This window comes from Arachis ipaensis, chromosome B07 (genome assembly GCF_000816755.2).
Source record: "Arachis ipaensis cultivar K30076 chromosome B07, Araip1.1, whole genome shotgun sequence".
In the NCBI taxonomy this organism is placed as follows: domain Eukaryota; kingdom Viridiplantae; phylum Streptophyta; class Magnoliopsida; order Fabales; family Fabaceae; genus Arachis; species Arachis ipaensis.
In genome coordinates, this window is record NC_029791.2 from 92,463,907 (window position 1) to 92,480,191 (window position 16,285).

Below are 16,285 nucleotides of genomic sequence, written 5' to 3' on the forward strand. Positions count from 1 at the left end.
TTGAATAGAAAACAGTAGTACTTTGCATTAATCTTTGAGGAACAGCAGAGCTCCACACCTTAATCTATGGAGTGTAGAAACTCTACCGTTAAAAATACATAAGTGAAAGGTCCAGGCATGGCCGAGATGGCCAGCCCCCTAAAACGTGATAAAAGGATCATAAGGTAATCCAAAGATGCCTAATACAATAGTAAGAGGTCCTATTTATAATAAACTAGCTACTAGGGTTTACATGAGTAAGTATTTGATGTATAAATCCACTTCCGGGGCCCACTTGGTGTGTGTTTGGGCTGAGCTTAAGTGTAGCACGTGCAGAGGCCATTTGTGGAGCTGAATGCCAGTATTTGTGCCAGTTTGGGCGTTCAACTCTGGTTTTGGATCCTTTTCTGGCGCTGGACGCCAGATTTGGGCAGAAGGCTGGTGTTGAACGCCAGTTTACGTCGTCAATTCTTGGCCAAAGTATGGACTATTATATATTGCTGGAAAGCCCTGGATGTCGAATTTTCAACGCAATTGGAAGCGCGCCATTTCGAGTTCTATAGTTCCAGAAAATCCACTTTGAGTACAGGGAGGTCAGAATCCAACAGCATCAGTAGTCCTTTTTCAACCTCTGAATCTGATTTCTGCTCAAGTCCCTCAATTTCAGTCAGAAAATACCTGAAATCACAGAAAAACACACAAACTCATAGTAAAGTCTAGAAATATGAATTTAACATAAAAACTAATGAAAACATCCCTAAAAGTAACTAGATCCTACTAAAAACATACTAAAAACAATGTCAAAAAGCATATAAATTATCCGCTCATCACTCACCATTCAAATTCAAACCATTTCCCTCCCAAACCCACCCACACATGGCCAAATACCCTCTCTCCCTTACCCTATAAATACCCCTCCTTACCACCTTCATCTTCACACATCATACACAATACACCCCCTTGGCTGAACCTTCTCCTCACCTCCATCTCCTCTATTTCTTCTTCTTCTACTCCTTTCTTTCCTCTTTTTTGCCCGAGGATGAGCAACCATTCTAAGTTTGGTGTGAGAAAAGCTAAAGCTTTTTGTTTTCCATAACCACTAATGGCACCTAAGGCTGGAGAAACCTCTAGAAAGAGGAAAGGAAAGACAATTTCTTCCAGCTCCGAGTCATGGAAGATGGAGAGATTCATCTCAAAGGTCCATCAAGACCACTTTTATGAAGTTATGGCCAAGAAAAAGGTGATCCCCGAGGTCCCTTTCAAGCTCAAAAAGAGTGAATATCCGGAGATCCGACATGAGATTCGAAGAAGAGGTTGGGAAATTCTTACCAACCCCATTCAACAAGTCGGGATCTTAATGGTTCAAGAGTTCTATGCCAATGCATGGATCACTAAGAACCATGACCAAAGTGTGAACCTGAAACCAAAGAATTGGCTCACAATGGTTCAGGGAAAATACTTGGATTTTAGTCCAAAAAATGTGAGGTTAGCATTCAACTTGCCAATGATACAAGGAGATCCTCACCCTTTCACTAGAAGGGTCAACTTTGATCAAAGGTTGGACCAAGTCCTCATGGACATTTGTGTGGAAGGCACACAATGGAAGAGAGATTCAAGAGGCAAGCCGGTTCAACTAAGAAGGCTTGACCTCAAACCCGTGGCTAGGGGATGGTTGGAGTTCATCCAACTCTCTATCATTCCTACTAGCAACCGGTCTGAAGTTACAGTAAACCGGGCTATCATGATCCATAGTATCATGAATGGAGAGGAAGTAGAAGTTCATGAGATCATCTCCCTAAAACTCTACAAGGTGGCGGATAAGCCCTCTACTTTGGCAAGGTTAGCCTTCCTTCATCTCATTTGTCACCTATGCAATTCAGCCGGAGTTGTCATAGAGGAAGACATCCTCATTGAAGAGGATAAGCCCATCACTAAGAAAAGGATGGAGCAAACAAGAGAGCCCACTCATGGACCTCAACAAGAGCATGAGGAAATTCCTCATCATGAAATCCCTGAGATGCCTCAAGGGATGCATTTTCCTCCACAAAACTATTGGGAGCAAATCAACACCTCCCTAGGAGAATTGAGTTCCAACATTGGACAACTAAGGATGGAGCACCAAGAGCATTCCATCCTCCTCCATGAAATTAGAGAAGTCCAAAGAGCCATGAGGGAGGAGCAACAAAGGCAAGGAAGAGACATAGAGGAGCTCAAGCACTCCATAAAATCTTCAAGAGGAAGAACTAGCCGCCATCACTAAGGTGGACCCGTTTTTTAATTTCCTTGTTCTTATTTTTGCTGTTTTTTCTATTTTTCGAAAATTATGCTTGATGTTTTATCCACATTTGTGTCTTTATGATCATTAGTGTCTAGTGTCTATGTCTTAAAGTTATGAATGTCCTATGAATCCTTCACCCTTCTTAAAATGAAAAATGTTTTTAATTACAAAGGAACAAGAAGTACATGATTTCGAATTATATCTTAAAATTAGTTTAATTATTTTGATGTGGTGGCAATACTTTTTGTTTTCTAAATGAATGCTTGAACAGTGCATATTTTTGAATTTGTTGTTTATGAATGTTAAAATTATTAGCTCTTGAAAGAATAATGAGAAAAGAGAAATGTTATTGATAATCTGAAAAATTATAAAATTGATTCTTGAAGCAAGAAAAAGAAGTGAATAATTAAAAGCTTGCAAAAAAAAAGAGAAAAAAATGCGAAAAAAAATAAAGAAAAAAAAAGAGAAAGAAAAAGAAAAAGCAAGCAGAAAAAGCCAATAACCCTTTAAACCAAAAGGCAAGGGTAAAAAGGATCCAAGGCTTTGAGCATTAATGGATAGGAGGGTCCACAGGAATAAAATCCTGGCCTAAGCGGCTAAATCAAGCTGTCCCTAACCATGTGCTTGTGGCGTGAAGGTGTTGATGCACGGAAACTTGTCTCTCAACAATTTTCCCTCGGCAAGTATACCGAATTGTCGTAAAGTAAAAACTCACAATAGAGTGAGGTCGAATCCCACAGGGATTGATTGGTCAAGCAACTTTAATTGGAGGAATGTTCTAGTTGAGCTAAGCAGAATTTGATTGGAGAATTGTAGGAAATTAAATGGCGGAAAGTAAATGGCAGGAAATGTAATTACTGGAAATAAAGGACTGAATGTAAATGACGAAAAGTAAATTGCATTATCTTAAATGGGGAATGGGGAAGATGAACATAAAAGTAAATGGCAGAAAGTAAAGAGAATGGGTAAGATCAGAAATGGGGCGTTCATTGGGCTCAGGAGATGTTGTATTCTCCGGATCAAGTTCATTTTCATCTCTTCCTCAATCAATGCATTCATTGATCTCCTTGGAAATCTTAAGTGATTGAATTCCAATTCCTTGGTAATTCAATCTCTCAAATCTTGATCAATAGCCAATTCCTTGGTCTAATTGCTCATGAGAAGAGATGAAATGTGGTAACTGATTATACCACATGTATTCCCAAATCAAAATGTTGGTAGGATTATATGTCACTATATCCATCCAAACCCCAATTTGGTCCAACATGAGAAAGCATTTCTAGCATGATCTCTTCATTCCTCTTCCAAGGTTCCGAAGAGATCCAAGTATGAATAGCTTCTTTTCCAAGACAACTACCCAATTGGATGAAGATTGAAAGCTTTCTAGTAAAATCAAGAGAAAAGAAAGAAGAAGAATAATGGAAACTATTATTGATCCATCAAATTACAACAGAGCTCCCTAACCCAATGAAAGGGGTTTAGTTGTTCATAGCTCTGGGAATGGAAAGCAAAGATGGAAAATACATTTTCAAAGTAAAACTAAAAGTTGCAGAGAAAGTAAAATTACACAGAGAGTAGTTCTTTGATAAACCCATATTTTATGATATATTTTGTGCTTAATTTAAGTGATTTATTCAATCATTCACTCACTTATTCATGTTAATTGCATGGTTTTACTTTCCCTTCCTTATTATGTGATGTATGTGAAAAACATGTTTCTTATGCTTTAAAAATAATTATTTTAATTACCCTTTATTTCCATTCGATGCCGTGATTCGTGTGTTGAGTAGTTTCAGATCTTCTAAGGCAGGAATGACTTAAAGGATGGAAAGAAAACATACAAAAATGGAAGGAAAGCACAAAACAGAGTTTTTGGAGAAACTGGCAGTGATGCGATCGCATGGACGACGCGGCCGCATGCCAGCGCGAAATAGCAGTGACGCGACCGCATGATTGACGCGATCGCGCGCCTTAAGCGAAACGCATATGACGTGGATGCATGGCCGAAGCGACCGTGTGATAAAGAAAACTCCAGATGACGCGACTGCATGACGCATGCGGACGCATGACAGAGGCCACGCACCAGAAATTACAGAAAATGCTCCTAGCGATTTCTGAAGCCCTTTTTGGCCCAGATCCAAGTCCAGAAAGCACAGATCAGAGGTTATGAAGTGGGGAAATGCATCCATTCAAAAGGAGAGTCTCCAATTATTCACTTTTCATGATTTAGATGTAGTTTTGAGGGAGAGGTTCTCTCCTCTCTCTTTTAGGATTTAGAATTAGGATTTCTTTTGCTTTCAGGATTATCTCTTTTTATTAGGTTCAATATTCCCTTTTAATTAATTATTTTCTCAATTTAATTTATGAATTCTTCTCTGTTACAGATAATTCCTTTGATTAATGTTATTTGAGGTATTTCAGTTTATGATTGCTTTCTTTTATTTACATTATTGTTATTTCCAATATGAAGACATTTTTATTCCAGCAGATTTACTTTTTCCCTTTTTGGTCTTGGTTAAGAAATTAGTAACTCAGGAGTTATCAAACTCAACATGATTGATAATTGTTATCTTGCTAATTGAATTGAACTTCAATAATCCCAATCTTTCCTTAGGGATTAACTAGGATTAGATCAAACTAATTAGTCACTTGACCTTTCTTTGCTTTAAGTAAAGGCTAACTAAGTGGAATTAAGATTCAATCTTTATCATCATTGATAAGGATAACTAGGATAGGACTTCCAATTTCTCATACCTTGCCAAAAGTTTATTTTACAGTTATTTATTTATTTTACCTACCATTTAAATTACTTGTTCCTCATCTTCAAAACCCCAATTTACAATCCTCATAACCAATAATAAGAACATACTTCCCTGCAGTTCCTTGAGAAGACGACCTGAGGTTTAAATACTTCGGTTATCAATTTTTAAGGGGTTTGTTACTTATGACAACCAAAACGTTTGTAAGAAAGGTTGATTGCTTGGTTTAGTAACTATACTTGCAATGAGAGTTTACTATAACTTCTAAACCATCAATCTCCAGTTCTTCAAAATGGCGCCGTTGCCGGGGAGCTGCAATCGTGTGCCTTATTATTGGTTATTGTAAATATTTTTCTTTTACTTGTTTATTTGTCTTTAATTTCTCCTTTTATTTCCATTAGCTACTAAGAATTCTCACCCCTCTCGCTTTGAGTTTGGTTATAATATTGTTGAAAGGAGTGAAAGTTATAACAGGAACATGCATCAAGGTCAGAGCAATCAACGATGGATGGAGCTAATAGGATCTGATCAACCCTTTAGGCAACAACACCCTCCAAGATATCATGGGCAAAGACCATTCTACAATGCATACCAAGCCAATAGACATGGTGGACAACCTTGTAGTTACCAACAAGCCCCACACTGTGCTTATAGGCCATCCTCTCAACGTAACTTCGAACCACCACACTCACAAGCTCCTTTTCACCATTCACCACCATATGATCCTCACTTACCCCAATTCCAATCTAATTACTCCCAAACACCACCACTTCCCCACATACCACGTCCAAATCCATCACCCCAAGAATCAGAGGTTTGCCTCAAGGAAACAGTAGATCAACTTCAAACAACCCTTCATCAACTGGAGCAAGCAGTAAGTCAATTATCTTCTAGACGTTCGAACATTCAAGGACCTCCCACAGCCCCATGTGGACAATCTAATGAAGAGCGTAGTATGAAGGAGATACTAGAAACTCCAGTGGACAGAACAGGGCATGACTTCGTACTGGAACAAGTAGAGGAAGCTGTCATTGTAAAAGAAGAAGAGTTGGTTGAAGACTTAGGGGAAGCTGAACTTCCATGGGAATCCAGAATTGTGGAAAATTCTGTCAAGGACGTTACAATTGATGCTAAGGAGGATAGTGCACAACTCCCAAAGCAAGTCTTTTATGAAGAACTAGATGGAATAATCCAAGAAGCAAGTTTCCTTGATGATGATAATCTCAAGTCAAGTTCTCCTAGTAGTGAACTTGCATCCGCAAGTGAATTCTCTGAGATCGAAGAATCTTCCCCAAGTGAATACGAAGATGATGTGGAGGTAGATATCTCTCAACCTCCCGTTTTTGACTTAAGCGACGAGGAAGACATAGAAGGCTTTGATCAGGACATGGATGCATTTGAAGAAGTCTGCAAGGAAGTAGAGGAATTCACAGACGATCACAAGGGAGTAGGGCTTACAGAACCACTGGAAACACCTATCCCAAGGCCATTACCACCTAATACAAGCTTCAAGTGGGTACAATCTTTAACCTTTATCTTTACTTTTCCACTTGAATATGGTTTACTTGAAACAGATGGCCAGCTTAGAGCTCTCTGCGGCTTTAAAAGTAAGAGGGAAATGGCTCGTACTCAGAGCTGGTGCACAAGGTTCAATAAGGTTCCACGCTTTAACTCGAAGTGCACGGATTGGCATCATGTTCAACCGAATGGATCTCGGAAAACGTTTGGTCATCTTGGTGAGAATCTACTTTCTAAACCGCACGGATGGAAAAATATAGATCAAGATGGAGGCGGATTTAAAAGTAAAGTTTGGGATCCTGGAATCTATTCTGACATTCGTCACCCCGGGAGCCTGAGAATCTGTTTGAAGCTGCTCAGAAGCTTTACATGCCTAGTTTGGGACCCCGGAGGCTATTGGCATTCCAAGCATTGTTGGAAATTTCTGGATGAATTTAAACATAAGCCGCCATAACAGGAAGCTCATCCAATGTCCAACTTAAGGACTTTAACTAAAAGTGCTAGGTGGGAGACAACCCACCATGGTATGGTCGTTTCTTTTTCAGTTTTATTTCGTGTTATTTATTTTTATTTCCTTTTCAATTAAACCTGAATATTATTCACTCGCATTGCATACTGCATAATTGCATACCTGCATAAAAAAAAAAAAGAAGAAAGGGCGCGCGACGCGACCGCATCACTCATGCGATCGCGTCGGTTGTGAAAAACACTTTCCACGCGCCCGCGTCATTCACGCGGCCGTGTGATCTGAAAATCGGTGTAAGGATCCAACGCATAGAAAGTTGGGCTGGAATCATGCGGCTATTATGCGTTTCGCACAAAACGACCCACGCGGTCGCGTCCCTGACGCGATCGCATCCCTGACGCGATCGCGTCACATGCACAACACCCATCCCATGCGAAAGTGTGAATGACGCGATCGCGTCGCGTGAATTGCACAACACCCCAAAGGAGACAGAGAGTTGCGCTGAAACGACGCTGGAATTGTGCGTTTAGCACAATTTCCAGCGACGCAGTCGCATGCCTCACGCGACCGCGTCATTCATCCTTTTACCCATTCCATGCGATCGCACCACCTATGCGATCGCGTCAACCCCCATTTCACCCCAGCCACGCGACCGCGTGCCCCACGCGATCGCGTGGATTCGAATTCGATAACACCCAGCCACGCAAAACCCTACCCACTTGCAGAGAAAGTGTGAAGTAGGTATGGACTTTAGCTAGGACTTTAGTGGCGTTAACGTTAAGTGAAAATGTGGGTTCGAGAACGTTAGTGACAATCACCTTTTTCACTAACGTTCCTAGCCCAAGACGGTTCACGTTAACTTCAACGTTATTGGTGTTTACCTTTGCCAATAACGTTGCTCTTAGCCCCCCTTTCTCACGTTAGAGTCCACGTTAGTATAACTAACGTGGCTCTTAACGTGGGCATGCCTTAGCCTCGAGAGCGTTAGTGACACTTACCTTTGTCACTAACGTTGGCATTGTCTTCCCTTTCCACGTTAGAGTTCACGTTAACTGATTTAATGTGACTCTTAACGTGGCTAATTGGGCTTAGTCCAACGTTAGTGACAAAGGTGAGTGTCACTAACGTTGGCATTGTCTTCCCTTTCCACGTTAGAGTTCACGTTAACTGATTTAATGTGACTCTTAACGTGGCCAATTGCCAATTTGGAGCGTTAATGATATTCACTTTTACCACTAACGCTGGAGCTCCCTTTCTCTCCACGTTAACTACCACATTAATGTAGTTAACGTGGCAATTAACGTGGGCCATGATGGTTTCGAAGGCGTTATTGGCAATCGCTTTTCTCATTAACGTTACAAGTTTATTCCCATTCCACGTTAGTGGTCACGTTAATTAGATTAACGTGGCTGCTAATGTGGCTCTTCCTTGCTTCCTTTCTCCTGAAACCAAGCAAATAAAGTGCATCAAAGCTCTAATCCAAGTTATGAGACATGCATTATCCAATTTGTCATTTAATTCATGCATAATTCTCATAAAATCACATGAAATTCACAATGTTTGCTTGAATCAAGATGTAAGTAATTATCTACCCAAAACTTGCTTATTAACTAAGAAAATGCATGAAACTACCCTAAAACAGTAAAGAAAAGGTCAGTGAAACTGGCCAAAATGTCCTGGCATCACAACACCAAACTTAAAGCTTGCTTGTCCCTAAGTAAGTACTGAAACATGAGAATGATGAATGAAATGACAAGAGAAATGAGTCATTATTGTGGAAGTCATGTCCTCGGTTTTATGGGGTTTCATGCATAGCAACTTAGGTTCATTCCTTCATTGGCTTTCAGACCTTTACCATGCCTTGGAATACTCAATTGATTGCACCCTATGATACTTTTATTCATTGATCCCTTTGTCTTGTCAGGGTTTGATTATGTTCTTTAGACTAGGTGCTCTGTAAGGGGCGACTCTTTAAGATAAGCTTTTAGCCAGCACTCCCGAACCAGTTGGTTCAAGGTGCTAGGTGTTAAGACACCCCTAAGGACTTACTCCCTCAAGTCTCTTTCCCCCATACATTCACACCACAGGCACATGGTTTGTTATTTTTCTTCTTGAGACCTTGGTGTCCAGCACCTCTTTGGGTTACTAAGTGCTCTGTAGCAAGGGTTACTCTTGATAGTGGACTTTCAGCTGATAATCCCAGGTTAGTTAACCCAAGTTACCAAGTGATAAGGCACCCGTGAGAGCTTATTCATCCAAGTATATCCTTTGCACAAGAGCACCACAGACACATGCCTTAAGATTCAACCCTTGGTGCCTAGCCTTAGTTCTTACTCTTTTTCTTTATTTCTCAACTTTCATTTTCTTTCCCCTTTTCTTATTAGGATCTTGTTATTTAGCTAGTCTCATGGGGTGTGTTTCAAGCATATGATTCAGGACAGATAGTTACCTTCCTACCTTGTTGGTGAACCAACTTAGCTAAGTAATTACTACACCACAAGCTTAAGAACTTACTCCACAATATGAACCTCACTTTGGTCTTTCATAACATCTCTTTTTATTTGACTTAAAGGACAAGCATACAAGTAAGCAAGGTGAAAATGCAATAGTGACATTAGACTAGCAAGCATAGACCTAAGCAATGAAAACTTAAAGGCAGAATTTAAAATCCTAAACTACCATGGAAACATGTTCTATTTCATACATGATTTTCCTTATTTAAAACTTGAAAAAGATGGAACAAAGAGGGAACTCCACAACCTTTTACTCACGGGGGTGCCCATGCTCTCCCTCTTGTTTATCCTCTTCGTGTCTTTCTTGAGTGCTTGAACCCCCATTTCCCTTGCTTTTTCCAATCAACTTTTTCCAGAAGCCAGTATCTTCCATCTTCTTTTTCAATGTTTCCTTCTGCTGTTTCACCTTCCTTTCTTCTTGTTCTGTTAGATCTTTTTAGACTGTATCATACCTAGGGATTGCAAAGTGCAAATTATGCATATGCCCAGACATATAGTTCAACTTGGCTTGAGTGTTTATGTTGAACTCTTCCCTATGTAGTTGTCGTCCTTCATTGAGCATGCTGAACTCATTGAATGCTTTTGTTTGAGCTAGCTGACGTTTGTTGAGTTCTTGAAGGCGTTTATCTTGACGCTTGACAAACCCCAATTTGACGGTTTGTTTTGCCTTGAATTTAGAACATTTTGATAACCTTTGTCACATTTAGCCTAAGAATTAGCATGGTTTTATTCATCCACTTGACTTTCCCTTAATTAGTAAGGGTTAACTAAGTGGTAGCAATGAACAACTCTCATCACAATTGAAAAGGATAACTAGGATAGAATTTCTAGTTCTCACACCTTACCAAGAGCCTTTTATAGTTGTTAGTTTATTTTCATTGCCATTTACTTTTCATGCTTCTTATCCAAAACCCCAAAATAACTCATAACCAAGAACGAGACACTTCATTGTACGTCCTAGGGAGAACGACCCGAGGTTTAAATACTTCGGTTTATAAATTTTAGGGGTTTGTACTTGTGACAAACAACTTTTTGTATGAAAGGATTAGTGATTGGTTTAGAAACTATACTTGCAACGAGATTTCATTTGTGAAATTCTAAACCGTCAAAAATCCAATCGTCAAAATGGCGCCGTTGCCGGGGATGAGCAATGGTGTTATGTTATTGGTTATTGTACATATGTGAAAAGTGTAAATAGTTTGTCTTTTGCTTGTTTACTAGATTTTGTTAGTTTTATTTAGTTTTTTCCATAATGAATTCTCACTTTGGCTTTGAGTTTGGTTCTAAGTGTGTTGTAGGAAATGTGGACTTAGAGTTACGCCATTTCTGGGCTGGCTCTAGGCCCCAGACCCAACCCCATCTGCGCGAGCGCGCGCGTCGCGCCTGCGCGCCATTTCACGACTTCGTCAATGCACGCGGACGCGCACCTGCCGCGCGCGCGTCCTTGCGCGATGCCACCAAACTAGGCCATGGACCAGAGAGTTGGGCGTGCCTCAAGGATTTTTGACGGTTTAGAATTTCACAAATGAAATCTCGTTGCAAGTATAGTTTCTAAACCAATCACTAATCCTCTCATACAAAAAGTTGTTTGTCACAAGTACAAACCCCTAAAATTTATAAACCGAAGTATTTAAACCTCGGGTCGTTCTCCCTAGGACGTACAATGAAGTGAGCATGTAATTGAACTTTTGAACCCTCACCGGATGTGTATCCGCTCTATTCACTCAAGTGTTTAAGGGTTAATCCACTCAATTCTCTTCTAATCATGTTTTCCAAGATTTGATTTTCTTCTAACAATCAACATTTATTCAATGCGTGCGTACATTCATCATGAGGTCTTTCATTTAGGTTGTAATGGGGTTAGGGCCAAGGTAGGGTCATTTATGGTCAAGTGGACTAGGATTTAAATCTTTGATTAGCATAGACTTTCCCACCTAACCTATTTAATGACCTATACAAATGCAAGCTATTCTAACTACCCATTCTTCACTTTTTCTTACATACTCATGCATTCGTATTTGATTCACAACACCTATGCATTGATTCCTTTTTATTGACTTCACTTTGGGGCATTTTGTCCCTTTTTTTTTTCTCTTTTTTTTTTCTTTTATTTTATTTTTCTTTTCATCATTTCATATATTTTTTTTTTCAAACTAAATACAAGAACATCAATGCATAAGGTCTCTACATTTGATTAATACATGAATATGTGCCCAATTCCTAAACAGAAAAGTGTATTGTTCCCTTTACCCTATCCCACGTTCCCAAGCCTCACCAACTTTGAATAATACACACTCTCACTAGCCTAGGCTATTCAAAGATCCAAACAAGGACTTCTCATTGGTTTTCCGCCTTGGTCTTGTAATGAGCTAAAATAAGAATGAGTTGGTTAAGCATAGGCTCAAAATTGGCTAACAATGGAGAGTAAAAGGTTGGCTATTTGGGTAAGTGGCAAATGAGATAATGGCCTCAATCATATAAATGCACAAACACAAGAAATAAGTGGACATATAGAATCAAGCAAATTAAGGATCACAATCATGGAAAGAGAACAATTTCACACAAGAATGGAAAATGAATGGTTATAAAATGTAACCACATCAATAGGCTCAAGTCTCACAAGCTTGTGTTCTCAGTTCAATACATGCTTCACAAGGTATGAATTTCAAGCAAGTTTCAAAAATTTTCTTTCAATCAATTGGGTTAATGCCCTATATTTAAACTTTCTTGAAAAACCTCAATGTTTGACTAAGCATTGTTGTGATTGAAAAATTCAAAAAATTTTCCTTAGTTCACCCTTTTCTTTTTTTCACTCAAAACCAATTTCTTATGCAAAAAGGGTGACTAAGTTTTACTTAAAAACATGATTTCTAATCACAGCCACAAACTAAAAGGAGAATATACAAAAGGAGATATGCAAAAATGTATAAGGGAAAATCAAACTAAAATATGGAATCTATCATCCAAAATATCTAAAAGTATCCAAAAGCATCAAAATATCTAAAATCCAAAATAAGCAATAAAAGTATCCAAAGAAAACTAGAAATGCATCAAAATATATACAAAAAAATGTGCAAAATGAGATAACTAGGCCGAAAAAGAGTTCACCGGTTCCCAAATAATGCTACCGGTGCCCTCCCCACACTTAAAATCAAGCATCGTCCTCGATGCTAAACCGGAGGATCAGTGGGAGGTGCAACGATAGGCTCTGGCTTTGTCTGTGGCTATGGGACCGGCTGAGGAACAGGCTGAGGAACAGGCTCCTCCTGAGTCTGAGGTGGTGCCTCCATATATGCCGGCTCTGTAGTGTCCGGGGCATCCTGCTGAGCTGGTGCCTCCGCGTCCTCCTCCTGATGATCCTGCTCATCGGAGGCCGGAGAATCGGGAAGCGGAGGTAGCTCAGCGCCCAGAGAGATAAGGGCCTGGTCCATCCGATCCAAATGGCGTCTGACATGGCGTCGCTCTCGCTCTAGGAACCGGAAGAGACGCTGGACCAGGAGATAAGTAGGCTCAGGTGCTGCCGGAGGGTCTGTAGATGGTGGAGGAGTTACGGCTGTAGAAGATGATGGGCCAGCTGCAGGGGCTGGTGGTGAAGGTATCCCTATGACAGCCCTAGCCCGAGAGCGGCGGCTAGCAGGTGGCCGCTCGTGCACCCAAACACCCCAGGGGATAGTAATCTCCCTGTCGTCGGCATCAGCTGGTGGTGGTCGCACATCATCATCTGACCATGGGACATCAGCTAAGGCCGCCATACTCGTGACTAATGTAGGAAATGGAAGCAGGCCACGAATATGCGCCCGCCACATGCACTGCCGGATAAGTCTAGGGAAGGAGACATCCTTCCCCTCCATAACACACCCTATCAGCAAAAGCATCTCCATGAGGACCTCAGAAAAATGGGTGGTAGGCAGGACGTAGTGGGCGAAGATCATCTGCCAAGTCGTGGCCTCCCTGGTCAAAGGAGTGAATAACATCCCCTTCGGCTTGGTGTTGCCCGCATCCATAACCCATGAAGCCTCCGGTATCCCAATCACGCGCCGAAGCGCCTCATAATCAAATGTCATGGTATGGATGGCTATCTCAGCCTGATGGTGGGCACACTGGTCAAGCGGAATGTGACGGCAATGTAATGCCTCCCCAATGGCGGCCTCGGTGAGCAGAATCTCTCTACCCCTCACCTGAACTGAATCCAAGGTCGGACGGAAGAAGTTGCAGTAGAATTCCTTCACCCAAGAGATATTGATGTTACCCAAGTCCCGGTCAACAAAATCAATACCTAACTCAAGGATCCGGCCATTAATGCGCCGTCTCACATCATTAGGGAGGAGCAACTTCTTCTCAATATTCAGCTTCGTGGTCCGATATCTAGAGAACCAAAGCTCACAGTAGAGATTGGGGAATTTGCCCGGGTTGGTAGAAGGTAACAGCTGATTCTCCTTATCCTCGTCCTGTAATGGATTCCTAGCATAGTTCTTGTAGATGGAAGGAGTGGAGGGGGTAGAGTGTTTTCTCTTTTTGGAGGTGGTGGCTACGGCTTTGCCTTTATCCGACATCCTGAAAAGAATATGATAGAATATATGAAACATTTAGCATGTAACAAAGAAGACATGTTCAGGATATCATTATCAAAGAGCAATCATGATGTTGCACTGAATATGTAAAATTGAACAAGTAAGCATAAGTGACCGAACCAAAACCATAAGGTAACACCTCATACGCAAAAGGCACTAATATCATCATAGTCATGAAAGAATTGTTAAAGAGGGTTAAAAGTGAGGGTAAGTAAAATGGTGAAAGAAATTAGTGAGTTAGGAAAAGTGGATTAGTGATATGATGATATATAGGCTCAATTGAACTAGAGATTATGGTTCATGTTCACAATGATTGTGCAAATCCGGGAAGTCAAAAGGAAACGGAAAGTCGCCCAAAACTGAAATAAAGATCAAAATGAAACTAATTCCTTGAAAAGAACTAACATAATTGAATCAAAGAAAAAGGGAAAATAGAAACAGAGATGGCAGAAATGGAGCAGGAACCTGGGAGCCGGGAAGAACTGAAAACGGAAGAGGGGGAAATGACGATAGGGCAGCAGAAACAGATCAGTACCGCCGTGAGCGGTGGCGTGGTGGTTTGAGCAGCGGAAGGGTGGAGGGACGGCGGTGGTGACGGGGTGAGTCGGTTAGAGGAGTAGAAGAGAAGGGGAGAGAGAGGGAGGAAGGTGGTGATGGTGGAGGGAGGGCGGTGAAGACGGCGCGGCGTCGAGGATGGTGGCGCGGTACCGAGAGGAGGAAGAGAGGGTGAGAGAGAGAGAGAATGGGTGGCGGTGAGAGGGGAGGGGAAAGCGAGCAGTGATGGCGGCGGCGGGGGTGACGGAGTGCTCGCCGGAGCTTGGTCGGGAGGGGAGGAAGGTGAGGGATGGGAGAAGAAGAAGATGGAGGTTGAGAGGGGTGGTTTTGCGCGACTGCGCAGTGGCTTCGTGAGCTAGGGTTATCCCTGTTTTTGAATTCGCGCGCGCGCGCACCCTGCGCGTCCGCGCCCTTGGATAGAATGTGGACCCTACGCGTGCGCGTACAATGCGCTTAAGCGTGGATGAGCAAAATAGGGAGGGACGCGTGCGCGTACCGTCCGCGCACGCGTGCATGGAGTTGGGCCAGGGGCTTAGAGTTGGCCCAACTCAGGCCTAACTCTCTGGAGACTGGCCTGGGAGTCGCGCTACTAGACCTGCGCGCACGCGGCAAGTGCGCGTCCGCGTGCATTGAGGGGAATGGAGAACTGCGCGTGAGCGTACAGTGCGCGCACGCGTACCTGAGATTGGGCCTTAGGCTTAGAATGGGCTTGAGGCACGCCCAACTCTCTGGTCCATGGCCTAGTTTGGTGGCATCGCGCAAGGACGCGCGCGCGGCAGGTGCGCGTCCGCGTGCATTGACGAAGTCGTGAAATGGCGCGCAGGCGCGACGCGCGCGCTCGCGCAGATGGGGTTGGGCCTGGGGCCTAGAGCCAGCCCAGAAATGGCGTAACTCTCTGGAATTTGGCCCAAGCAGTTGCAGCAGCAGATCGGCGCGGGCGCGGCAGATGCGCGTCCGCGCGAACTTTCAGGATCTAATAGTTGGCGCGCCCGCATGTAGTGCGCGTCTGCGCCCCCTCCTTTTTTTTTTTTTTCTGGGTGTTCCCCTTAGTGTTCACAACTCTTATTCACTCAATCATCATAGAATTCACAAAGAAATGCAAGTTTTGGTATTATTCATCTACTACTAAACACAACATGCATGTGACTAAGCTAACAATTAAATTGTACAAACAAATTTGTATGAAGCATCTACCTACAATGGTAACTCAAATCACTTATTAGGCAAATTTAAAAAGGGAATGAAAAGAGTTTACCATGGTGGGGTGTCTCCCACCTAACACTTTTAGTTTAAGTCCTTAAGTTGGACATTTGAGATGCTTATTGTCATGGTGGCTTATGTTTGTACTCATCCTTGAATCTCCAAGGATCCTTGCTTCTCAATTGGTTGACAGAATTTCCAACCATATTCATCAAACTTGGGCAAAGTTCTACCCAAGATATGAGTCCCCATAGTTGGTCTTCATTTAGCGAACCGGGATCCCATATCTTGTCTTCACACCCATCCGTTAGTTGAGTTTCATGGTTTTGTCGGATGAGCGGTTGACATAGAGGGGATTGACTCATAGAATTCTCTTTACTCCACCAATGCTTCCTCCTAGATCCATATAAAGTAATTCTTGTCCCACCATCATCCTTATACCTTGA